Source organism: Castor canadensis, chromosome 14 (genome assembly GCF_047511655.1).
Source record: "Castor canadensis chromosome 14, mCasCan1.hap1v2, whole genome shotgun sequence".
In the NCBI taxonomy this organism is placed as follows: domain Eukaryota; kingdom Metazoa; phylum Chordata; class Mammalia; order Rodentia; family Castoridae; genus Castor; species Castor canadensis.
The window spans coordinates 80,634,947-80,661,856 of NC_133399.1; the positions used below are offsets into that span (position 1 = coordinate 80,634,947).

The 26,910-nt window shown below is 38.5% G+C and overlaps 1 protein-coding gene and 1 long non-coding RNA gene across 25 annotated transcripts in view; one reads left to right on the plus strand and one right to left on the minus strand.

The window, feature by feature from the left end:
- Positions 1-26,910, minus strand: part of Tenm3 (teneurin transmembrane protein 3) — a 2,373,066-nt gene that overhangs the window by 575,160 nt on the left and 1,770,996 nt on the right. The window contains exon 1 of one of the 24 annotated variants that reach the window (XM_074054901.1): positions 23,340-23,478. The exons of 21 other annotated variants lie outside the window; for them this stretch is intronic. The gene's annotated coding sequence lies outside the window, so the exon portion shown is untranslated. Of the gene's footprint in view, positions 1-21,658; positions 21,676-22,653; positions 22,735-23,339; positions 23,479-26,910 lie in introns of those variants that run through there. 2 more of the 24 variants (XM_074054902.1, XM_074054903.1) reach the window with 2 other exon arrangements.
- LOC141416906 (uncharacterized) lies at positions 22,877-23,801 on the plus strand. The gene is made up of 3 exons (XR_012441528.1): positions 22,877-23,079; positions 23,361-23,453; positions 23,655-23,801. It is a non-coding gene; the product is annotated as an uncharacterized lncRNA (long non-coding RNA).

Genomic DNA, 26,910 nt, shown 5'->3' on the forward strand with positions numbered 1-26,910 from the left:
ACTCAGAGAGATGTTACATTTACCAATTTACTAACATAAAGGTTTGTATAGATTTCCATATATAGTGTATTCATGTGTAATTGTTTTGTTAGCTCAAAGCTATTTTTTACTCTATTTGAAACAGACAATACGTGTAACTTTTAGGGAGAGCAGAGGAGTTGGGAAGAGATGGGGTTTGTACCCAGCGCCTCAAGTTGCAGATAAAACATTTTAAAGCTTGTTAGAACTCAATGAATTAAAGGCAATTTTTAAGCACATTAATAAAATTTCCTTGAGGTGCAAAGCATATGTTAACCCTCATGATCGTTCTTCTGTACTTTTTACACAAAAACCTTCAATTTTGCCATTCAAATTACAAATAATGCACTTAAATAGTAAGAAGCAGCAAAAATCTCACCAGCTTGCTTATCTGAATAAGGAAAAACTCGCTTTAAACTATTTTATGTACTAACTCAACATGATACATGTACAGCATCAATGGAATTTTACTTTGCCACTTAACATTTTCCATGATTTGTCTAATGAAATCAGCTAATGGGATTTTAGTATTGCCGTTTCTGTTATAAATCTTACAGAGGTTTTTTTTTAAACTTGGAAAAAGATCAAAATGCTTGTAGATTTCAGATTGCTATTAGAGGTAATAATTATATACTAAACTAATTACTACTAAACCAAAACCTGACTTACAACTAATTAAATTTTATTACATCGACATAGAGCACAGACATTCAATTTAACACAAAGCACAACTATAAACACAACAGCCTATTCGCTTATATATTTATTTCAAGTAAAATGTCTAGATCAGATGTATAAAGTTTGAACTTGGCAGGGTTTGTACACCGATTTGTCAATTTCACAAATCTGCCAATTTGTCAACTTTTAGGGAGAGGGAAAGGTGCCACCTGCAAAATGAACACACTAGTTATGCTATGGTAATTCACACAATAGATAAGTGTATATTATACAAAGATTACTATGTTGTAGAAAAAACATGGAATGCAATAAAGATACCGTTTATTTTCAGTTCAGATGTGCACTCAGACATCACGTTGTCTGAGATTGCTGACATGAAACATCTCCGAGTCTTGGTTTCTTTGGGGGAAAATAGAAATCATAAAAGCATGCATACTGTCTTTGAGGAATGTAGAAAGCAAGAAATGCAGAACCTTTAGCTGAGATGAAAGTGCTGTTTGTTTACTGTTTAAAGAACCAAGGTAGATTAAACAGTAATACCAATTGCAATCCAGGATTCATCTCAAAAATAGTGACGGAATTTCCATTTATTCTTCAGTGACACTACATTTAAATTTGTCATTCTTAACAATTGGAAAGTATAAGTGATTCACTTTATAAACTTTAATTTTATAAAAAATGTTTACTTTCTAGCAGATGGTAAGATTAAATTACATAAACACTGTCAGCAAGTTGAATCCTCAGATGTATTCATTTCCACCACAGAAGCTTCAAAACCTGTCTATAATTTTGTTACTGATGTTTAGAAACAGCTGTAGCTGACATAGCTACATGTTATATATGTCAACTTTAAAGGATTAAATATTCTTAACCCCCAGTGGAGAGGTCTTTTACTGTTAACAAACGCCAGCGTAAATTACACCGGAAGTTATGACTTCAGTAGATAGCTCACAATAGATATTTGGTAAACAAAATGGTCAAGAATCATATGGTTTTTATTATTGGAAGTCCTATTATTGGTGAGGCAAAAATAAAGATTTTAAATGTACAGCACTTTCTGATAATAAATATAAGACAAATTCTCCTCTAAAAAGCCCTCACATATATCTCCATTAATATTTTAGGTGGTAGTAAATTATATATTTTTTCTCTCCAGAAGAACTCAATCCATCTCAGGAGACATTTTTCTTTTCTGGTACATATTTTTACTTGAATTTTTGGGAGAATCCTGCTGTCTGTCCCATTAGAGTTTAAAAGTATTTTTACAATAAATGTTCAAAAGCGATGGGAGAATCAGCAGGATCTTCTGAAATGGTGCACCCTGCGTTTTGTACTCAGTTAATATAGCAAAAGGAATAGAATTAACCAAGCCAGCTAGCTAGGCCACAGGCTTCAAAAATCATTTGATTTATGAGTTAATCTCATTAATTTTCAAGAACCACTGATTAATAGCAGTCACACATACAGATCTTGGGAGATGATATTCATCAACACAACTGTGTCTGTATGTAGAAATATATATACATATATAGTTATCATTATATCATATATATACATACACACACACATATATATATGTATATGTATGATATACAAACACATCTCTTCTATCAAACTATCACTTTTAGTCATTAGCTACCTTGAATTTTTTAGGTGAATGATTTTTTTAAATATGTAAATATAGATACAAATAAATGTTCTGAAAAATGAACAAATACAGTAACTAATTATATAATGTTATTCCTTTAGAACACATAAATGAAACATGGCTAGCATAAGTGTAGAGATAAAATGGGCTGATTGATCAGCAGTAAGAAAATAAATAGAAGCTTAGAGAAGAAACTTTAACACAAACTTGCAAAATTAAGAATAATTTTTCAGATCTACCATTCATGTTACATTTGAAGTTACACTTTGCACTTTTACATACAGTATAATGAGTTTATGAAGATAACTATTGTCTTCTTTTTTTGTAAGTCACAACAATGTATTAACAAAAGATGTTTACAGATGCTGAAAAAGGCCCATAAGGTATTGTGATTAATTCCATGCATGGCTTCGGGATCTACTTCTTTCATTTTTTAAAAAAGTATATGTAACTCTAACTGAGAGATGTAACAGCATGAATGGAAATTTAAGCTTGTCCTTTGTACTAAATAGCAGTATAAAAATATCCCAATTTAATGCAATGACTGTATTATAAAACAAATGTAGTTTTGTAGTTTTATAAGAGAAGATATAAGTCATTTCTTTGAAAGACCTAGGTCTGCAGAAGAAACCTTTTTTCCTTAGTGTGTTATCACCATTCATTATCAAACTCTACCACTGTGATACACCTCTGAGTCTAATCATACGTTAAGTCATGACAGCATAGTCAGTACACTGAAGCAAGATACTCAATAGAGAAATGAAGTCAAGCCAGGGTTTAATACAAGAAATAGTTCTTTTACCTTCTTATTATTCATTCAACTTTGTACTAATTATGTGAAATTTATATTTTGAAGCATAGAGGGGATGAATCAAACACTGCAGTTTTTTAAAGGGAAAAGGCATCCTTTCTGATAAATGTCTTCATTTTGTGCTACCAGATGTCTTTCCGTATCCTCTCATACGTTCTGATTTTATTTTTGTAAGTGTGAGAGCAGTGAAAATGCCAGCCATTGTAGTCAGTCAGCTTGAGCCCCAGCAAAGATTACACAGTGAGATGTTATCTCAGTGGTTTTACATAAATACTGAACTTGAAGTACACGTCTCGGGATCAAGTAAACCACAGAGCACAGCAACACCACATTTGGCTAGCTCCATCTTATAGGTGGCTCACTTCAATACTCTCCTTTTAAATTCCACCCAGAATATCATCCACAAAACCAATTTAGCAGAAGTTCTAAACATAGCTTGCTTTTTCTCTTTACCTCCATGATATTCTAAGTCTTAACAAAACTTGAGTTCAACAGTCATAATGAATAATTGCACACAAGTAAAACATCTGGATTTTTTTAAGGCAGCAGGAATCTGGTAAGAAATAAATTTCAAAATCTATCATAAGACTCCTCAAAATATTGCTTCCATACTATGGGCATTTTTGCTAAATGGCTACATGTTTTATGGTTTGGGGTGAATTGCCACAAAGATTTGCCTGGTAGCTAAAAAGTGATGCAAAAATCTACTCTAGAGGATGATGTTACTAAGAGGGAAAATTTAAGATTCTTCTGGGCTAAATGGCTGTGACTCTGAGGTGCCAAGGTTAGCCTAGTAGCAGAAGCAAGGATCTCTGAACACACTGTCACTCCCCCTTCACTCTTCCCTGAGTAAAATCATCAATGCTGAAGCTTGTGAAGAGAGACTTCGGAAGAGTTGAAAGCATGCCTGAAGAAATAGCCTCCAACCTGCTATCTGACTATCCCCAAGGGAAAAAGTCCTTACCGGGCAACCACATGAAATGTGCGGATTTTACCAATGGGACAAGGAAGTACACCAGCCACTAAACATGTGTAACCTCTTAAGAAATTGTCTTAACATCCACACCTGCCCCACTCTCCAAAGATGTGCATGTGAAGTTTTGACCCAATCTGCTGCATGGAAGAATCATTTTAGGACCCACACTAGCTTATAAGTATTTTCTAAAATTCTAGAGATCCTGATAGAAAGTGGAATTTTCTAGGTACCATCACAGGTCATATGCTTACCCCGTTCCTCCTAGATGAAGACTGACTGTGTGTACTCCCTGACTCAGGGAAGCTCACTAGAAAATCAGGAGTAAGATGAAACAGACAGGAAAAACTTGCCAACTACCCAACCACAGAGGCAACCACACATCAAAAGTTGGTTTATAGAGATTGATTTTCCTTATCAACCTAAGTCTTTGCAAAGTGACAAGTGGGCATAGGTCAAAGAAAAGGAAATTATGGTAAAGGGACTTTTTGGTCCTCAGCAAGTTCCTAAATGTAATGCATAATCTCAGCTCTAATGGATCTTACAGCATAGCTGGAATGGAAATCTTAAAATAATGAAATAAGTATTGATCACATAATCACTTCACTAACATGCTACTAAATACTAAGAGAAAACCCCAAGAGATTTGTGTGTCTTCCTGGAGGATGGCGCTAGAAAGGGGACTTGAAATAAGAGTAGGTTTAAACTAGTGGTTTCTCCAACTTCACTGACTTAGAAACACCTAGAGATTTGGAATTAATTTGTTTGGGTTGAAATCCTAGAATCAGTGTTTTGTGAGGGCTCTCTGGGTGACTCTAAAGTATAGTTATGGTTGAAAAGAACTTAATAAACAAAGGGTGGACAGGAATAACCTACTTCTAAAATGAGGAAAAATAAAAATAGTAACGAATAGAAAGGTACAGCATCTCCATTCAAGAAAATCAAAACCTTTTGGGGACAAAGGAGATTCTAGAAATATGAACTAGTCTGAAGTCAGGTTTTAGAATCCTGGGTCTTTCATTCATTTGCTTATTCAACCAACAGATATTAACAATATTTATTCAATCAACAGCATGTGGTGCTATGTTATTAGTTAAACCAAGGGGAACAAAAGGAACAAGGTCCTTAGCTTTATGGGCATCACAATCAAGTGGAAAAGAAAGTTACAGTAGAGATTTTCATATTACACATTGTTTTAAATGAGAAATGATAAGGTCCTCTTGGCATTCTTATAAGATCACTCTGAGACATGGAGAAGAAACTGAAGAGGGTTGCACACTGAAAGTAACCAGTCAATTAGGAAGCCACCATAAGAGTCCAGTTTCAGATGCCATGGGAGCTTGGATTAGACTGGCAGGAGTAGAGAAGAAGTAGTATATGATTTTGAGAGATATTAGAAAGCAAAATAAATAAGACATTTGTATGCACTGGATATAAGGAGTGAGGCAAAGGAAAGAGCCAAGGACATGTTCGAGGTTTCTGGCTTGATAACTTGATAAACAGTCATGCCATTCACAGAGCTTGGGCTGATTTGGGAGACAATGAGCACATCATTGTTTGCAGGAAAAGATCATAAATAAATTCAGGAAACATGTTAGCTTTGGTGACCTTTGGGACATCCAAGAGTATATGTCAAATGGTTTACTATACCTAAGATGACCCTATCCTACTTTAGGCTAGCATCCTGGTACTTTTCATTCTTAGAGTATCCCTGCTTGGAAGATAAGTTAGAAAGATCCTGTGGATATTCAGATCTGGAGCTAAGAGAAGTTTGGAATGAGTATTTATTAGGATCTTAGTTGGCTCATGAGATGTGTACCTTCAGTGCCTTACTAAGGAGTTTGAGCTTTCTGTTGTTAAAGGGAGCCACTGTGAGCTCACAAGGGGAGTGACATGGTCAGGTCAGTTAGTAGGAAGAATACCAGATATAGAAATACAATGTAGAAAAATGGATTGGAGAGATGAAAGACAGGGTCAGGAAGCCCGTTAGAAACCATTCTGCAGTTATGAAGATGTGCGACAATGAGAGCACAAATGAGGGTAGTGACAGTGAGGATGAAAAGGATGGTGGGTACCAGAAACTCAGTGAAGTGAGGATCAGCAGGTTGATTAGACATGAGTAGAAATGAATGGAGCTGTCTTGAAGAAGTCTCTTAAGCTTCTAGCAGGCAAGACCAAAGGGGATGACAGTACAAACACAAGAGAAGGGGCAGCTGTGCTCTTCTAGCTTAAGAAAAATGACCACTATGTTTTGAATGTTGGTGACTCCTTCAAAATTCATGTTGAAACTGAATCCCCTATACAACAGTATCAAGAAGGGGTACTTTAGGAGGTAACTAGACCATGAGGCTTCTCCCTTCATGGATAGGATTATTGCCTTCTAAAAGGGCTGGAGGGATCAAATTATAGCTCTTTTTCCTCTTCCAGCCCTTCTGCTATTCGAGGACACAGCATTTGTCCTCTCACAGGAACAGAATTCAAGGCACCATATTGGAGGTAGAGGCCAGTCCTTCCCCAGACACTGAACATGCCAGATCCTTGATCTTGGACTTCTCAGGCTTGAGTACTATAAGAAATAAATTTTGTATAAATTATCTGGTCTCAGATGTCTTGTTATAGCAGTACAAGTAGGTTACAACAGTGACCAAGAATACTGTCTTGGCAATAATGAGGGTGAGGCGATTATGGAACTAATCCCACCCTCTCTTGAGTTCCCACAGACATTATCATTTGTTACACATCTTCACATTTAATTCCAGCTCAACATCGCTAGTACTGTTCTCTTGTTGTCACTTTTCAGGGCCTTGAAAAAATACATCTTTTATTTTTGCACCCTTATCTTATAGCCTAAGACACTGATTGGACTCACATGCTTAATAAATAACTTACTGAAGACATTAGAACTGGAAAATACAAAAGATACCTTTCTTTGGAGCCAAGCAACATTTCATAAACAAATGTTTAAAATTTTCTTTTTCAGCCAAATATTAAGAAATCCATTGATTTAACTAATATGTTAGTAGATATATGTGTGTAGCATTCATTTTAAGAAGAAACAAACAGAATACCTGCTAATAAAAATGAAAAAAAGAAACAAACTCTATCCAAATAATTCTTTTAATGTAATGGAAACTTTTTTACTGTATTCAAGTTTGTTTTATAATTATTTCTACTCAATACACCAATATATTTTAAGCTTATATTATAAAATTTAAGCAAAAAATTTCCTGGAATATCTGAATGTGACATAAGTAGTCTATCTTTAAGCCATGTCAACAGTAATATAGAAAACAAGCAACCATTTGTTTTCAGTTTTTTAAAGCTGTACCAGAATATACTTAAAATGCTGACCTCCTTAAAACAGATTTTTTTCCATAAAATATCCTGTGACATCACTAGGAGATATGTCTAAGTAAATTTAAAAGATAAATTTCCCATCTCTTGAAATGTCAAGAACCTTTTCATCTTTTTACCGTACATATTTGTGAATGGATCACACACACCTGGTCCTTTTTCCCTAGTGACGGAATCACCAATATGCTGGTTTCTCTGTGCTGTTGGGTGTGCTGCTCCGTGGACTACACCTCACATGGTGTCACTTCTTTGGACATCTGCAGGCCTGATTGGAACCATGTGTCTCCACTCCTGCTCCCCTGGCATTGACCACTCCTAATGAGCAGCTCTGTGGGGAATTAGTTGTAAATTAAAAGTGACAGTCCAGGGGACACTGCTGGTAATAGCAGGAGCTCTGTGGCTACTTTTCACCAAGTTTGCCAAGTTGCAGAGTGAATGTTACCAGCAACCAACAGTCTGGCTGAGGGAAAGTTTGTGTCACCATTCCTGACACTTACGCATCACCTGTAGCTCACTATACACCAGCCCTGCAGTCCACCCTCCCCGCGTGTTAGCTCATTTCTCCTCAGAACCACACCACAAGCTGCACCTTAGTTTTATGAATGTTAAAGTGAGCCTACGGTACAACTAGGGACTTACATTTCAGTTGTTTACCTACAAAACCCACATAAAACCACACTGGTGAGCACAGTGTTCACTAGAAGGCATCACTGACCATGACTACAGTGACTAATGCCACCACTGCCATCCCCTTCATCACAATGTCTACCATGGACCAGGCACCACGCCAGGCCCCAACAACAGCTTTTGTTACCTACCCATTGTTTGGATGAAGAGGTTCAGAGATGAAGTGGCTTTTTACCTAAGGTCCCACAGAAATGAGATCTGAGAACTTTTCTAGGTCCAGAGTCCAACTCAGTCACAACAAACTAAGGAAAAACAGTGAGTCCAGGGAACTGTATTGCTCTTTCTACTCAATTAGTAGAAAGGTGATGATCTAATCCAAGATGTCATGTGTAACTTTGGATTTTCCTTTCTTACAGAATTCAGAGTAACGTTCTAGTGTTGCAAAAGAGTATTTTACCTAACAGTTTGCTATTGGAGTTTCTCAAAAGGCTACGTATATTGAGGGTACCTAATCTTCAGGCCCTTGGAGCAAAAGATGGAGATAAGTAGGGAGGGATCTGGTGGCTTGAAGGGACAAAAGGATGGGTGCTAACTGATGTTAACCCTTTCCTGCCTTGGCATGAGTCCTGCTTACAGAAGCCTTGCTGGCAGCCTGGGTTTCTGTTTCAAAGCAGGAAAAAGTGTACTGCAAACTGAAAACACTTTCTTCTCCAAAATGGGTAGAAGAGGATGACATTTAAGATAATCCACAATCTGGACCCAAACTCCCTCTCCAAACTCATCACAGATTTCTCTAGGGGGATCCCCTCCAGTCCGACTGCTCAGCCCCAGCCTCCCAAACGCGCCATGCAGATTCCCGCATCACTATCACAGGTTGCAAACTGTGGTCCGACTGCCAAGCCCAGCCCAGCCTGCTGATGTGTTTTGTTTTATCTCCGTGTTTTGGGTGTTGTGTGTTTTTTTCCCCCCATGAGCCAACATTTTAAAAAAATCGAGATTTCACATAATTCATATTGTGGCATTTCTTGAAAAATCTCACAGTCTGGCATGTAAGTCTTATCCTTACATGGCAACAACTAGTCCTCAAGGTGCAACATGGTGTCTCCTTTTGGATGAAGCATGTACCCTTCAGTTCACAGGCCTCGCCACGTCCGATGTCCCGCTGATTCCCAGGCTGTGTCAACTTCATTTATTATCAAACTTTATTGCTTTTCTAACAGCAAAGAACCATTTCTTCCTACAAAGGTTTCTTTTTTAAAATGGACAAAGGAGAGACAAAGGGAACTACACATTTTAAGAAATATTCAAGAACACTTATCTTTGTAGACGTGAAAATGTAACATGCAAATAACCCGTCCAGTTTCATTCATCATTGTTTCCTGCTGGCTAGTCATGAAATGAGGATGGCTACTATTGGTCTTGCCTTTGTTCATTCTGTTCTCCTGTCCTGGAATCCCCTCAGCTCCCCTTGTTAAACTTCTGTTTTCTTCCAGAGACCTACAGACTACAGGGCTGGATGTTGTGGCACATGACTGCTATCCCAGTTATACTGGAAGGGTAGGTAAAAGGATCATGGTCTTAGGGCAACCTGGGCAAAAAGCTTGAGACCCTATCTGAAAAATAACTAAAGCAAAATGAGCTGGAGGTGTGGTTCAAGTGGTAGAGCACCTGCTTAGCAAGTGCAAGGCACTGAGTTCAAACCCCAGTACCACCAAAAAGAAAGAGAAAGAAGGAGAAAGGGAGGAAGGGAAGGGGGGAAGAGAGAAGGGAGGGAGAGAGAGGCAAAGAAAGACAGAGAGCTATTCTCTAGTGAGGACATTTGACATTGATGTGGAGTGAGGGAAGATTTCATTCCTGCATCAATTATTTACTGATGATATCCTCAGGGTGAGGCACTTGCTAGCAGCTGAGGCTGCACTCAGAACCAGGGAGAAAGGCCTCTGCCTTCAGAGTTCTGTGGTCAAGTGTGTGACATTTTGCCAAGTTAGCCCACAGGGGAGAAACAAATGGTCAGTCTAGCTGTTCCCAGGTCACTAGCTTCCAGTGCCCCACTTTGTTGGGTACCTTTGGCCAAGGGAGGTAGAGAGGTGTGTGTTGAGACCTTTGTGAGGCCCAGGGCACCTCTGTTGTTTGTTAGTAGTTTGTGGTGCTTCAGGACCTTTCTAAGGTCCCAAGAGTTCAAGGCACTGCCAATGTCTGCATATTGCATGAAAGGCGCATAGAAGAGGCTGCAGTAGTTCTTTCATCAGTTTTCCAGCACTGAAAAGACCCATACCATTACAGTAATTCTTCCATGAGCTCTCTTCACTTTCTTAATAACGCTAATTACTATTAGTTCTCTCTTCAGATCATGCTTCAACTAGAAATGAAAACTTCTTAGGGGTCTGAAATCAAATTTTAGTTCTAAGGCTTTCCGAGGACACTACATGTGTGGGGTTTGATTGGAGTGAACTGGAAAAGGAAATGTGAGTGGGCAAATAAGGCACACATTAAAAATGAAGACAGTCAAATGAGAACTTCACTATATATATAAAAGATATATACACATATTCATAACTTTATAGGTTCAATGGTAGTGGTTTATTACTAATTTTGAATATAGTACATATAACAGGGAAATTTTTCAAGTTTTCACTGGTAAATAGCATATTTCTCCTTCCTAGAAATTCTGAAGTTTCCTTGAAACAATCATTTTTCACGCTTTGGTTGACATTTTGAACGTTTTTTTTCCACAATCAACATGCTTACATGAAAAGTACTAGAAAAATAATACCCTGTGCTCAGGTCTATTTTCTTCAAAAGAAGCCAAATTTTCTTTTCATCTTCTTTGTACTCCAAAGAAGTTTCCCTAAATAACAGATATTCTCTAGAATCTCAAATATGAAGAAAACAAAAATAATTGCACTTATGTACATCTTAGACAACTATAGTAAATACTGAACTCAAAAATCCTCTATTCTTTTCTGATATCAGAAAATACATTTGCTTATATCTAGGATATCAAGTCCTACCATTCGCAGAGGTAGAAAAAACTCTGGTGTTATAAAAGAGAGCTCTTATAAATAAATAAAGTGGGCTGTCCTTAAAAGTTGACAATTTAATATTTCTTAAGGTTTGCATATGACCAGTGTTTACCATTTTGTTCTTTTTCTCTAAAAAGCACTCTAATTTCTACAGGGTTAAGTCACTGAATATTAGTTACATTCCCATGTGATAGTAACCATTTTCCAATTTGATACATTAAATTAAATGCAAAAATGTAATAAATTTCTTTCTACAATATCATATTTTCATGGCTTTTTAAAAAGGGAAAATATGCTTTCACATTTGTTAAAACTATGGTCGTCACTTTAGAAAAATGCCCATTGAAATGTGGAAACCACTTGATTCAGTGGTGCTCAGCAACATAAGAATGTACTGCTTATGGAGGAATTTATTAAATTTTCTGTGATTTTTTTTTTTTTGCTTAATATCACTTAAGCCAACACTGTTATGCATTAATATTTGCACTTCTTAATAACCACTGGCATAAAGATTTTACAATAGTTTTATCATGGATCTACACACAACACAGCTCAGCTTTCATTTAACCTTCATTTATGAACATTTGTAGGAAGTGAGTTGCATAAAACACATGAATTTATAATTACATTGCAAAGAAAATTCTCAAACAGCTGTGGAGACAGCAAAGATTAGAATCTAATAGTGGCTTAGAATAATGAGGAAAGGGATTGTAAGAGTTCAGCTACAGAGCTGATGAAAGATAGAAGGAAAACCTGCTCTTCAAAATCCTTAATCTGTACTACTTCCAAACACTAAATTAAAAAACATATATTCTATCAATCAGAAATAGTAAACTTGATGAGCAAGGTTTCTCAGTCAGATGATTATTTAAGATATGTATCAAATCTTGTGTCTTACTGACAATAAAGAAGAAATTTGAACATTATTAATCTAAAATATTTGAGGGTCTTATTTAAATTCTTTTTCTTATGAAATGTCATAAATTAATTGAAATTTAGACATACCTAGCTAGTCCGGGTAGTATTATTTATTTTTCAGCATCATATTTACAACAGCTAAAACGTCTAGAACCCTTGAAAAATGAATTAAAGTGATCATAGAAATAATCTTTTAATGTAGTTTCCATGGTATGAATATTTTCAGTTTAATACTTAAGAATAAAAATTTTGAGATTCATATATATGATGATAACTCAAAAGAGGAATAAGACAATCATAAAATCATCTCGTGAAGTTGATAGACTGTGCCACTGGTTAAGACTAGAAACACTGGAATCATTGAAACTGTAAAAACATTCCCTGTTCTCCCTCACTTTGCTATTTTATAAGAAACTTTGCTACTCTTTTCAGACTTTTACAAGCTAGTAGCTGCAAAAGTAAGAAGCTGCTTATTAAAATGAATTGTCTACAATAAATTTGGCTTTGTTATGTGGCATCACTTGTGTTTCACAATTGAAATGTGCCCATCAAATAGTATTTGATGTTTTTCAATTTTTAACTGTCTTTTATCAGATTGATAATGAGTAAATGAAAACTGATACAAATATAAGCACAATCTGACCAACCACTTAATTTTTAATATATTTCTTTGGCAAAAAAAAAGGTCTCTTAGAGTATGACACATTTTTCTCAAACTGTTATGCTTTTCAAGAAATTATACATTCCCAAAGGGTACATACTCACGTAACACAATGAGTTCTCATGATTTTTTTAATCCATGACTATAATATGCTCACTACTTTATATACACATTCAGAGCAAATGAATTAACACCATGTGTGCTATGGTTTCATTTTCATATGTCACACAAGTTGCTTTAATGTTATAATAAGGGGGAAAGCTTACAGAGGACTTCTGTCATGCCAGGGACCCCACAGACTGTACTTAGCAGGTAAACCACTTAAATGACTGAGTACCCCACAATAATCAATGTACTGACCATCTGGAATAAATGGAAAAGCATTCTTCAAAACTTCTCTAGCTTCATAATCTTATATCAAAATATTAACCTCTGGATTTTATGAGTTGTGTCCATTTGTGCCAATTATGCACATTTAGATTAAAAATCTACACAAATATTAAATTTAGGAAAGGAACCAACTAACTATTGAAAGGAAATGAAGTGATGCCAGCTAGTCTAGTGCTACTTGATAAAACTATTGTGTATAGATTCTGGGATCACAGATTTAGGGGAAAATATATAATCCTTCATCAAAGAGTGGCAGCTTATCCACAGAGCTTCCTATTCCTGATGGGTTATTCTTTTAAAAATAATAACAAGGACTTAAAAACTATGTAACACTCTTCCACCAAAATTAGCCATTTATACCAATAAGTCTTAATCCTAAAAGAACCAGGAACTCCCCTGAAGGCCTTGAGATATTTCCCTTTGGGAAATAAAAAGCCAAATGTGTATTAATAATTTATATCTATTTCTGAATCAAATGGTTATGCTCTACACTTAAATTTAAGTAATAAAAATACCCTAAAATGTATATTTTTTTTAAAAGCTAAAAATAAAATAAAATTTCTAAGGCTTTACATTAACAACATTTTTCTAAGACAGAAATATTTATACTTTGCTTTCTTCAACACTTAAAATTTTCAAAGTGAATTACAGAGCCTTTCCAAACCTGAAGTGGTAATTATACAATCAATCCACAAACCTCACATCATACATGATACATTAATGATTTGTCTTATGTATTTCATATTTCCTTGCTGAGAGCTAAATATAAAATTCACCAAACTCAAAATGTTAAAATTCCTACCTGAAGTACAATATAGGTTTTAAAAGCTACTTTCATCAGATGATGTGAGGAGAATTAACTTGATAGAATCTCATAAAACATGACCTCTCCTTCGGATTGCTCATTTGTTACAAGACATCAAACACCTGCATAGTAGAGTTGAACTACTTTGTTTGAAGCTGCAGATTTTATATAAAACTTGAAGAAAAAAGACATTAGATTCCACTTTGGCTATACTGACCAAGGGCTGACCCAACTTGTTAAATCATACTTAAGTGAAATGCAAGATTATATGAATGTTATTAAAATTATCTTAAATAAGAATGTCAAGAATTCGTGTACTTTAAAACTTAACATTTGTTTTACAAATGCATTCATCTTTCATAACTTTAATATAGTAACATTCACTCATACATCATTCATCTTTCATTATTTGTAATAGATAACTTCTGTTTATATGTGTGGATTTTATATACATATGTCTTAATGATATTTTTCAAGAGTCTAAATTATGTAAAATGTGATATGCATTAAATTAGGGTACTTTTGTAATTTTTTAGAACACCAGATTTATCTGATCAATTCTTTTTTTAGGTTTCCTTGCAAACACAGATGCATGCTTTGACTAATATTTTCAATTCCTAAATTATGGATCCTAGAACATATTATCTGTATAAAGAGAAAGTTTCCTTAGTAGTGGAAATGTGTGAAAGCTCTATCTAAGTAAAAATAATTTAAATTAGTAAGGCTTATTTATATACATTTTAACAAAATAATATTTGAATTTGCGAATACATAAAAGTAGGTCTTTTCTGTTTGAGAAATACTTTTAGCTAAAAGGTATTGTACTCAAAATCCTTACATGAACAATTTTAAAGATAAATTTAATTTTAAAATTACATCTTTTGCATTAACTTATTTTCCTTTAAGTTACAACATTACTATACAAATACTGTGCCATCTACTATCACTAAAACACTACAGAAAATTTTATCACATTGAAACACAGAATAGAAAACATTTAGAAAGTATTTTACCTTTAGTATTGATTCAAAGTCCCTGCCACACATTTAAGTTTTAAAATTAGTAACAATTAAAGAAAATTTGTCAGACAATCAACTTAGATGAATATAGTTTATAAAAACTGTATAGTGTCCATCTTTTCATTCAGATTATATATTCTAGTATAAAAGTAACCATTTAAAAATTTTGCTTTACTTAATTTTTTAGAAAATATGACAAGAAAGTTATGAGGGAGCATGAAGTTGAAGATTTATTTCTGATTTGACAGATACACTTTACCTGTGAGCAACAATTTTAATTTTGCTTACATTAAAATTTATTTTATTTATTAAATATGCTGGCTACAGCCTCACAGCAGAAAATAAAGTTGAAAACTAACCTAAAGTAGAAATATCAACTTAACAACAGATGATGGATGAAAAACATCTGTTGTGTTTGAGTTTTTTAAGGATAACATCCTGGCTGTCTTTAGCCTTCGCCTTTTTCTGGTAGTTTTACAGAGCAACAAACTCCTGTTTTTTTAAAAGGCCTGATTATTTTCAAAAGCTTATCTAATTCTTTTGGGATGTTTCTTAAAGTATTAGCGAACAATACGAGGATTGATATTTTAGCTAATTTGACTGTGTCAAATTATTCTCCAATTGTTACCGACACGATCCTGTAACTCAGCACTCTTTCTAAGGATACCTTCTTTTTGTGACAATTGAGAGAAAATATGGCTTTCTATACTGTAACTTTTATTCATGGGCAGTACTACTAGTCACTTATATCTGTTATTTATTTAAATTACTAGATTAGTTGTTATTATTTGCAGCATTTTGGCCTATATTATTCTCATCATTACATAAAACTTAACTGAAAAACCCATTTTAAATATTCATTTCATTTTTGCTTGTAAATATAAAAAGCATAATAACACTGCTCATGATTTTTGTTGTTCTTCCTAAGAGAAAAAAGTTATATATTTTTCTTCCAGAAGCATAGAATGGACAACTTCCTTTAGCTGGAAGTTATTGGAAATTCTGACAATAATAAAATTTACAGCTCTCTTCCTCCGGTTTTGTAATCATCTTAAATAAAAAGCCCTTTGCCAGTTTTTTTTTTAAGAGTCTCTTGCCAAGTTTTTCTACCTACATGTTGACAAATTCCAAATTCTCTAATAAAAGTAATGAGCGTAGGTATTACATGCTCATAGAGCATCTGGTAGACTGAAAATAAACAATAAACAAACATCAATAGGCTCACTTTTCTAATTATTTATTATTTTATTGGAATAAACATATTCCAATATTAATATAGTTGCATGTGCTTCATGAAAACTCATTAAAATACTTTATATATTTCTCATTGTAAAGTAAGTTAAAATAATTCAATCCTGTTTTTTGCTCTACACGTAACATACCTTCCAATGTGCAGTCCAGGTACATTAGCTGTCTTATGACACCACTCCAGTATAGGAGCCAAATGCAGGACACAGTAGAGATGATGGAATCCGTCTTGAATGAGGACCTCTTCTTTGGGAACGCCCCTACTATGAAAATGACACCTCCTTATGCTACTAGGGGGCCACAAATTTTAATCACAAAATATTAGTTGAGCTTAGCTTAAGATAAAATAACTCATTCTAATTAAAAAGTATCTTTTCATTTTTTTTGGAGGAAGGACCACAAATTCATGTCATCCAACTACTCTATTTAGAGCTGCTTCAATATTTAACTGAAGGATAGTCAATACCATGATGTTATTTCTTTCTAAGTCATAGCAACCTGGAGAGGAATTTTCACAAGAATGCTAACTGATAATTAAAGAAATGACAGAATGAATGCAATGTATCAGTTAAGAGCCTTATCATGAAAGATGGGTGGCCTTTTTTGCAGTTTACCTCCTAAATGTTTTTATTTCAAATAAACAGAGTTTTGGTTTTGTTGGGTCTTTTTTAACATCTCTATATAAAAAAGTATAAACTAATGTTTAGTTCCTTATTTTTAAAAAAGCATGCCTACAAAATATAGTGTAAATATGTTTTTTTCTTCCATCAGCATAAAGAGCTATATACAAAATCTGGAATTTTTTAGATTAGTTTTAAAAACTCAGTGTTCTGATTTTTGTGCAGGGATCTAAATGCACATACTTAAAAGTAAAAAAAATTCTAAGTTAATTTTTTTCTGTACTTATCCAATTAAATGACAAAATTTGCTCTTAAAGATTGTTTTCTTATCAAACACCCTGCTACACACAGAAAACACTCAAAGGACCCTCATTTTTTATAAGAGATTCATATTCTCTCCTCTTCCTCTCTGCTCCCATTCCTCTCCTTGTTCTTCCCTCCCTCCTTGACTCTCTCCCTTCCTTCCTTCCTCCTTCATCTCCTTTTGATTTTGAGGTAGAGACCCATTAAACCCAGTTATAAACTAGCTGATTATTATTAAATAATATGATCTCATCCCAAGGCAACCAAATTACATTATCCTCACCCCTCTTCAACTAATCTAATAGAAGTAAAAAACATTCCATAATACTTGAGAATATTTTCAACACACAAAGCCTTTTATAGAATTATATAAATTATACACTTAGGTGAGCATAAATAGATGCACTATTACTTTCTAAAACATTTAATTATCAAAAGTATTAGCTGCTTGTTTCATGCTCCAGTATAAACTAGAGAACTACAAATGTGGGGAAAATGGTAAAATTTAAAAAAATAAAATAAATGTCACATTTCCATAAGCTATGATCAACTCCTAAATTTACAAAAAGCATGTATCCATAGTTTGAGATAAGTTGCATTTCACTCCATACCATATTTCTAGACATTTTAGAACTGTAGATTATCTGACTAGGAAGTCATAGAACTCAGTTAAGACTGCCACCTACCACAAACTTGCTTGAAAATTTGGTGTTACCCCCATTCCTAGCTCTTCTAAGACTCTAAGAAAGTATCAGCAGGGCAGCAAAGTCACCTTCATCATCACCACCACCCACCACCACCATCATCATTGATATGTTTTAAATCATCTTTCTGTATGACTTATGAGCCTGTTCTATGACAATATGCAAGTGACTTATTTAAGTAGAAAGACACAGGTTTGCATAGATCAATACCTTTAAGAAAGTCTCTGTAGCTGGTCTCACTACACAATCACCTCAGTTATTTAATCAACACTTTGAAAAACTTATCAAAATTCGTTCAAGTGAATGGATCCTATTATAGTTTAGGTGACTGAAACCTGTATTTATCTCAGAGCATGTTTCTGCATTTTGATAGTTTATATTATAATGATGGTGTATACTACCACTTTGAAAATGGTAGGTACTTTATTTCATTTCAGGTGCTTTATTTTAGCATTAAAACTGTTTTAAATCAATGCTTTGAAATGGAAAACACCAATCCAATTCCAATGATGTATTTTACAGCGAAGAAAATCAAAATATAACAAGGAGCATAGGTCTTACCAAATCTGCTTTTACTGGAAACTAACAATGCCACTGTAGGAACTTCATGAGCACTACAAAGCAGTAATATCTTTCTTTCAAAACCCTGTACATTGTAGGAGTAGTAAAATACTTATCTAATTAATTATATATTCTGTGCTTTTAACATTTTATTGAGTCTACAAGCATGTATCACAATAAACAATATACTATAGACCAGCCCAAGAAAATTTTAACATGGTCTTCAGAAGAAAATTAAAAACTGATAAAGCTGACACTGACCAGATGCAAATAAGAAACAAATCCAAATATTGCATTAGGGAGGATAAAATTCACTATATGTCCACATTTCTAGTAAGAAATTACCACCATGTATCCTTTCATTACCTTTCCTTGTCAGGATCTTATCTAACCTCTGACCAAGTAGTTATAATATATACATAAGATGTGTGTTTATAATTCTAAGGAATCCTTGCAAAACCAAGTAGAATGCTGATGTTCACAAAAAAAGGGACTAATTTAGATGGTTAATGATTGCCATCTATGACTCAAAACCCCATAAAATCCTTTAATGGACAAGAAAACATACCTTGAGGCATACTATCATTGGGTGGGGGGGGGAAGCCATTTTGGTTGAAAATGTATTAACGAATTGCTTCCTCATGCTTTATGTGATTCTTAGAAAAAGTTTAAATTGGGTCCCCAAAAGAATGCTTTAATTATGAGCAGCAATATTTTGAAGTTTATACAAGCTATCACACTTGTTTGGAAACAAATGACTTTTCAAGATGGAGAAGTATTACTATCAATCACCAACAAGTTAATTCTACATAATAAGGCAGGTTTGGATGCAAACTGATCCATTGTGGAATGCTGTATCTAAAATTGATTACAACAGCACTCAAAATGAATGCAGCCCTCCAAACCACTTCTTTGCTCAGAAACATTAATCTCAATTAGATGGAGAGCTTCATAATGGTAATGCTCAGTATAAAAAAGTATAAAATAAATCAGGTTTTATAAGACACAACAATTAATCAGTTTTCAGACTAAGACCTTTTTTGTTTTGAAGCACAAAATTTCCATCAGGACTCTTAAAGCAGCTGGTATATCTCCAAAATTAGGTTTTAAATGTGTTTGAAAAGAAGCATGCATGAAATCATTTTTAAAACTTAGTTGCTGAAACTTTGAAATCACATTGCATTACTGTGCTACCTTTTCACTACAATTATTCATTCTGAATGTATGTGTTAGATCCTCTCTGCACTATCACTCCACTTTATAAGACAAATATGATCACCGACTTCAACTGAAAATCCAAAGGATTTTTGGTGGTGGCTCCGAGTAAACGTTTGTTGACAAATTATTATATTCTTTGCTTATACTCTCAGCTTATGTAAAGAAAACATGTCCTAAAAGTCAAAATGAACATTTGACTATCATATGCAGATAAGCAATGTGTAACTGAACATGCTTCACAGGTTTTCACAGCCGAGCTTCAAGAGAAGGGCAGACAATTCAGTACTGCTGCTGAATATACTGATTCTCATAAGAATAATACCTGGATGCAAGCTGCTGCCATCCAGAAATCAAAAACAAATTTTAAAGGATAAAGTTAAGTGAAAAGGAGGCAAATGCATATTAAAATAACAATATGAATAATCTAATAAAATTGGCTTTATGGCATTTTTATATAGGATTATGTTTGCAATCTGCACTTATCATTTTATGTAGGATAAACTTCAGCATTTCCAAGAATACTTTCACAGCTATTCCAAAAACATAATTTTTTGTACATGCAACCCAACACTGTTTCTGACAGGTCATTCTACTCACAATGACAGCCATTCACTTTCCCCTGGTTTCTTATTTGCTTGACTCTTTACAAAGAGAATAATTACTCCTAGCTCCCAGAAGCAAAGCTAAGAAAGATTAGCTTGAACTTACTAACTGGATCACTATTGTTTAGCGAGGCTTCCTTTCCGAATAAATTTAAAACTTTTCACTCTATTCAGAAGCTTTCTTCTATTCAGATAAGCATCCTTATCTTTCTTTGTCTTCCCCCTAATAAAGCAGGTCCCCTTTTCTAGCCAAGAAGACTGAGAACATGACTACAAAATCATAGGAAGAAAAGCCTCTGCAATTCACGGAAAAAACATTTCTTTCTAGAAAATAAGCAGTCACACAAAATTATTCCATTCAGAAAAATAAGTAGTCACTTTTCTACTACAAATCTCTTTTATTTCAAATAAGGAAGCAATCCTCATTGAGTCGCTATTCTTCATCTCTGAGTCGCTAACCTTAATGCTACTGGCGTAGGGACACATAGTTTTCCACACACTATAAACACTGGCATAGGTCTTGTAAAAGAATATTTCTCACATAAACTGTGCACTGCATGTAAAACATATGTTTTATTCAAAAGAACTACTTTCTCTGATGAAATATTCTTTTTAAAGTTATGTAAAATAAAATACATTTACTACTAGAATATTAAAATTCATGTAAGAAAAAAGGTAAGATTCTTAAGGAAAATGCAATAGGAAGAGAGATCCACACAACCCTGAAGTACACAACAGAATAACTAAACTCATTATAAATCCCCTATCTTTGAAGAATTTAGGAATAATTTGTGAATGCCTTGACATTTTAAAGTGGGATTAGCAAGTCTTATTACTAAACTAACCTCTCACTTTTAGATCAAGAATTAAATATTTGCTCTGCATTTAGAATCACAAATCGAAACTTTCTAAGCACACAAGAATTCCACATATTAAGAAACACAGGTTAGAAGTTTTAGACAATTAAGAGCGCATAATGGAATGTACGAGTAAGATTATTGATGTATTTATAAAATCTGTGTTTTAACTGAAATGCTACAACTCATGATGAATTATAATTATACAGCTATGCCTAATCCTAAACTCTGTTCCTGATATACTAAAAAGACTAGAAATATTTCTCTCCAGTAGGCGGGGGGGGGGGGGGTCTGCATCATATCTTAAATATTGAGGGAATTGAATCAGTTCTGTTCAGCTGTAATATTATTTTGGGGGGTACTTTTCCAAGCTTTCCAAAAATACCAGTCTTGCCTTTTCCTTTTCTTCTTCTTTTTTTTTTTTTTCAATTGACATCAGAAGGGAAGGTAATGCCTGAACATATTTGTATTTCTAGTGAAAAGCCCACCCGGTGGATTCGCCAGAGTCTACAAATGTTTGACAAATACACTGTCAGAAGATAAGAAATGGGAGACAGTCCTGTTCCTGGGATCCCACCTGCCTGGGGCTCTGTGAAAAGTGCTAGTGGGCCAGTACTCACCCTTTCATCTCCAATGCACCCAAAAGTACCTGGAAACTTTCCTCTAGCTTGGAATGATGACTTCAGAAAACAACTGTCTTTCCTGGATTGCCCAGTGGAATTACGCGCTAGCCTTTCTCCACAACAAAAATGAACAAGTTATCATTAGCAAGTATCTTAAAGAGGCTGCAGTAGGAATGGAAGCCGAAGTACATTTAAGAAAATGCTGGGCCAAAATCAGACACAATCCGCTGCTCCCTAAAACGTGAAGTCCTTTCTCAACGGTTGTAACACAGGACGGGGACTTGTACTGAGTAGCAGACTCACACATCTGTCATTTTTTTTAATGCCCACTCGGGATTTTTTGTTTGTTTGTTTCCAGTCCCGTGCAGAGTTTCCAGATCAAGTTTCAGTCGGGCTCCTCCACTCCCCACAGCACCCTCAGCCCCTAGTTCTTCTCAACTTGGCTGCCTGGCAGTTGGGAAAGCCTGCTCTTCACTTCCTGAGAAACTGGTGACACCCCTAGGGCTTCCCGCTTACAGGGAGCCCCACAGGATCCTGCCAGACACCTTCACATGGCACACAGGGCCCCGCCACAGAACAGGGTATCACCCGGAGTGAGCAACCTCAGCCGGACTCCCTGCCCCCACTAAGCACGCAGACCCTGAACTGGGCCAGGCTCCCCGAAACGCGCGGTGCCCAGCTCCCCAGGTGAGAGGCTCCGCTGAAGTTCCACCTGAGCAGGCAGCCAGAGGTGTCAGACGCGAGGGAGGGGCGGGGACCGGGAGGCCGGAACCCGGAGGCCAGAGCGAGGACAGCCTGCCAGCCAAGGAGATGCTCCTCCGCCACCAAGGCTGGCCAACTTGCTGCCGCCTCCTGGATCTGCTCGGACGGAGCACCGCGCGGTGCAAGCTCGCTCCTGTCCGGCCGCCCGGCTGCCCGCTCCCGGCGCCGTAGCCCGGGCACTAGGACCCCAGAAAGGAAGGAGGGCGCGCCGGCGGCGGCGCCGCACTTACCGCGCTCGGCTCGCCCGCGCCGCCGGCTCGCTACCCGGCCGCAGCCGCCGCGTCCACCCGAGCAGCGCGCACACCCAGAGCTTGGCCAAATTCAAAGGAGCCGGGCGCGGGGGAGGGGGCCCCGGCGAGGGAGCGGAGTGGGGGAGAGGGGCGGGGAGGGGGGGGAACAGCAAGTGTTACAACTTCCTTCCCTGCCCACCGCCCGGCCCAGGCGGGCGAGGGACGCGGCGAGGGGAGGGAAGCGCGCGCCGAGCGCCAATGAGTTCACTTTCTTTTTTCCCCCCCGCGCTCTCCCCCTCCTGCTTCCCGCCGGCCCCCTCCAGCCTCCTCCGCGGCCGATCGGGGCCGGCCCCGAGTTTTTTCGGTTCTCTGCCCGGGATCCGGAGGATGGAGGGGGCGAGGGAGGAGGAAACAGAGGAGGGAAAGGTGAGGAGGCGAGCAGGGCGCCGAGCCAGGGAGCTGCATCCAGGACCGTAACTCTGTGTAAGGGAAGCTCCGGGCCGAGTGTGCCCGAGACAGGCGTGTACACGTGTCCCTGTGTGTGTGTGTGAGAGAGAGGGGAGGGAGGAAGGAAGAGAGAGAAAGAGAGGAGAGAGAGGAGAGAGAGAGAGAGAGAGAGAGAGAGAGAGAGAGAGAGAGAGAGAGAGAGAGAGAGAAAGAGAGAGAGAGAAGGGAGCAGAGCCTACCATGCGCTTCCCCCGGTGCAGATCGCGGGAGAGCCCAATCACAGGGCGAGCTGGACCGGCTGCGATCATTTATAATCCTTGACTCCTCCGCTCCGCCACTTGTCAAGATGACAGGTACTTTATTTCTTCTTCTTTATTCAAAAAAAAAGAGATTCCCCGTTTACTGCCTTTTTCTGTCAAATGGGATTTGCCGGACTGAACCACGTTCGCCACCCCTCCCTCCCTCCCTCCTTCCCTCCTCCTGGCCGCGTCGGGGACGGGAAAGCACCGAGGCTCCCATGCTGTGACCAATCAGTGCATCTACTACTCTTGCAGTGATTTAGGGGTCATCCATGAATAACACTTCACGCTGATGAATGGCTCTTGCCGGCTTTCGGCTCTGATGAGGGGTCTGCCTGCCGCTGATTGCAAACACTAATGAACTTACACCGCCATTTGAAATTCACACGCACCAACAAAGTGCGGGGGTACGTGCGTGGGGGTCTGTCCTTTTCTTCTCCGGGTGACCGGGAGGAGGACCTGGGGGAGGGGGCGGGTAATTGCTTTGGACTTAAGTGGAAACACTTCTCTGTGTCATCAAACCTCTAACCTTCTTAGAAAACTACTTTTCTTGATCTTCCATAGGGTGGGCATTTCAGGTCAGCTGAGTCACCCAAGGAGGTGGGAGTGCAAGACACTGCCGGGAAGATGGATTCCGAGGCAGAAGGATGTAATTAAGGATTGCCACCCCCAGTAGGCGGCCCGTCCTTCACCGAGCCTCTGAAAATGACCTGCACCATCCCTTCCAGAGTGTCCACTTGTCTGAGACTGAAAAGCGCAAATGACCTTCGGACTGGGGAGGGCTGCACCAAACACTCAGACTTCTTTTATGTGCCCCAGCTCGCACCGTGTAGAATATGTGTCCGCCGCCCTGGGTTCAAGTACCTGGACCTCCAACAGGCACGAACTGGCGCACTACAGAGTCTTTTAAAGCCTCCAAACAGGACCACCACTCCGTCACTTTATCCAGTCTACCCTCAGTTAGCTCAACACTGCTCCTACTTCAACTTTGTTTGCTGTGGGAGGGAAAAAGAAAGTTTACTGCTCTCCACATGGTCACTTTCTACTCACTTAAGTTCCCACCAAAACTTTAGCTCCGGGAGCCCCAGCAGCTGCCTCCACCCCCACCCCCAAGCTCCCGCCCTGTGGTGTGCCGAAAGCCCACCAGGGGAGCTTTCCAAACTGCCCCAAGTTCCCTCTGTTCGGAGTTTCGCAACAAACCTCACGCAACCACACTCTGGCTCATCCCGTGGTCCGCCTCCCCCCCGCCCCCGCCCCGGTCTCAGCCATCTTCAGGCCTTTGTGTTGGTGACCCGGCGTTGGGGGGCTGCGTGCGCTCTGGGGGCCGGCGAGTGCGCCTGGCTCCCCGTGGGGTGCTCCCGAATGTCCCCTCTTCCCTCCCTGGGACGCGCCACCAGCTGGCGGGTAACTGAGAATCTGTGTCCCGGGCAGCCAACCTGTCCCTGGCAGCGTGACTGCCAGGACTGGTGCGGTCCGCGCCTTCTCATTCCACAGACCAGCAGCTAACTGAACTCGGCAGGAAGGAAAGACATTTGTATTTTTTAACTGCGTGCAGAAGAAAATCCAGCACTTGGAAAAACAAGGACAACGCCTCCTAGGAAAGCCTGAGTATTAGATGTTCTCCTAAGTTTGGGGTGGAACTGACAAGGAGAATCCCTGAATTCCACTTAGCGCGCGCAGATCGCAGACTGTGGTCTGCGATCCCGAAGTTGCTAAGGGACCAAGCGCACCACATTGCATGGATAATAAGGGAACCCGACGCTGCTCCCGGGGCACTAGTGACGCAAAGCACTACACTCACGTCTTTCTGGGAACAATCTGGGATTGCCCTCGGGCGGAACAGTCGCTTTCCTGCCACGTGAATTTCACACTTGAAAAAAAATTAAGGTGATGGGGTCTGATGAATTATGTCTCCCTCTCTTTCCAGTCATTCTCATGACCTTAAGAAATCTGTCAGTGATGAACGTATGTTCTAGATAGTACATGATAATCACGCAAACTGCTCAAAAGTTGCATCCCTGACAGGATCCTAAGGAAACTCCGAGAGCGTTTTATAAATCACTTTTGTGGCCCAGTTCCCACAAAAACATTTTGAGTATTTCAAACTTTTATAACTCTCCAAATAAGCCTCCCCCTTGCTCTTTTGTACCTTGCTATCTAAGAATACATAATAAAAAGAGAAGACCTTCTGCCCCAATCCTAAAGAAGCCAGAACAGAGGGACTACATTGCAGGAGTTGGGAGGAAGAAGACAATGTTTTTTCTTTTCAGCTCTTTTTTTCCCCTAAAACCCTCATTATAGCTAACGCTGGTAATAAACGAAGGAAACAATGGAACTCATGAAATTGAGAAATGGTAATAAATCTTGGAGCCTGTCTCTAGCCCAGTTGCCTGTTATATGATATTCAAAGTTTTCCAGTGTGTACAGTGCTGAACAGTCACACTATATGTGATATAGGAAAAAAACACTCTAGAAGTCATTACTCTAGCCCCAAGCACTCAATGCCAGGCGTCGCCGGTGGATGTAACCCAAATAGTGTAGGTGTCAAACTTCGGTCTTCACAGAGTGAAACCCCCCCACACACACACACAAACTCTCGTCTCTGTCTTTCCTAACAAAGAAGTTCCACCATTTGAAGCCCTTAGGAAAAGCTAATGTGGAGAGCCAAACTACCACACGTGTCCTTCTCCAAGTGCATCCCTGGAAATCAGAGAGGCAGCTCGCTAGCTACGTGACCATCAGGCTCTTTGCTTCACTGAGCTGTCGTCAGGGGAGGGCGGGGATGGCGGGTAGCAGTTGCCGTGCCCTTGGCAGCAATAAAAACTGAAAGGGAGAAGAAAATACAAGACATCGTTGTCTGGTTTTGCAAACCTTTGTACGCTCGCAGCAAATTGTCCGGCGTGGTTGGTGACTTTGTGGCGTTAACACAGCCGCTCAGGCACGGGATAGTGGGACGGAGCGGGCAGCATCGTCCTCCCGTGCCCACTCCCCACGTGTCACAGAGATAAACCTCTGTCTGAGCACTTCCCCCGCATCCCCGATCCCCACTTCTGAAAGCAGGCCTCCGAAGTGCTCAGGAACCTCCGGATTCACTTCGGAGTTAGGAAGGGCGTGCCTGTGCCATCAGAACTGGGACAGGGTGGGACAGGGATAGGCTCTTCTTGTCTTGCTGCTGAGGCAGGGCCAACACCACCCAGCTCCACCGCTCGCACTCCCCATGGGCCAAACCTCAGCAAGGGTGGTTCCCCACCTGAAGTGATGCTAGCCCATTCGAGTTGGCATCCCGCGCCCCTCGCCTGAAGGGTGTTATGTTGGGGGCGTTTTCAGTTCCTGTTCTGAAGATCCAGCCTGGAGCTGTTCCCTCCTCCCTCCCGTGGGGAGCAGACATCTTTGCACCCACTTCCTCCTTTGACTTGTGAGTCTTTCAGGTGTGCAGAAGGGGAGCAGCGGGTCAGGCAGGTATGAGACTCCCCAGGGAGACTTGTGGACGTCACTGACTTTATATTCTCTG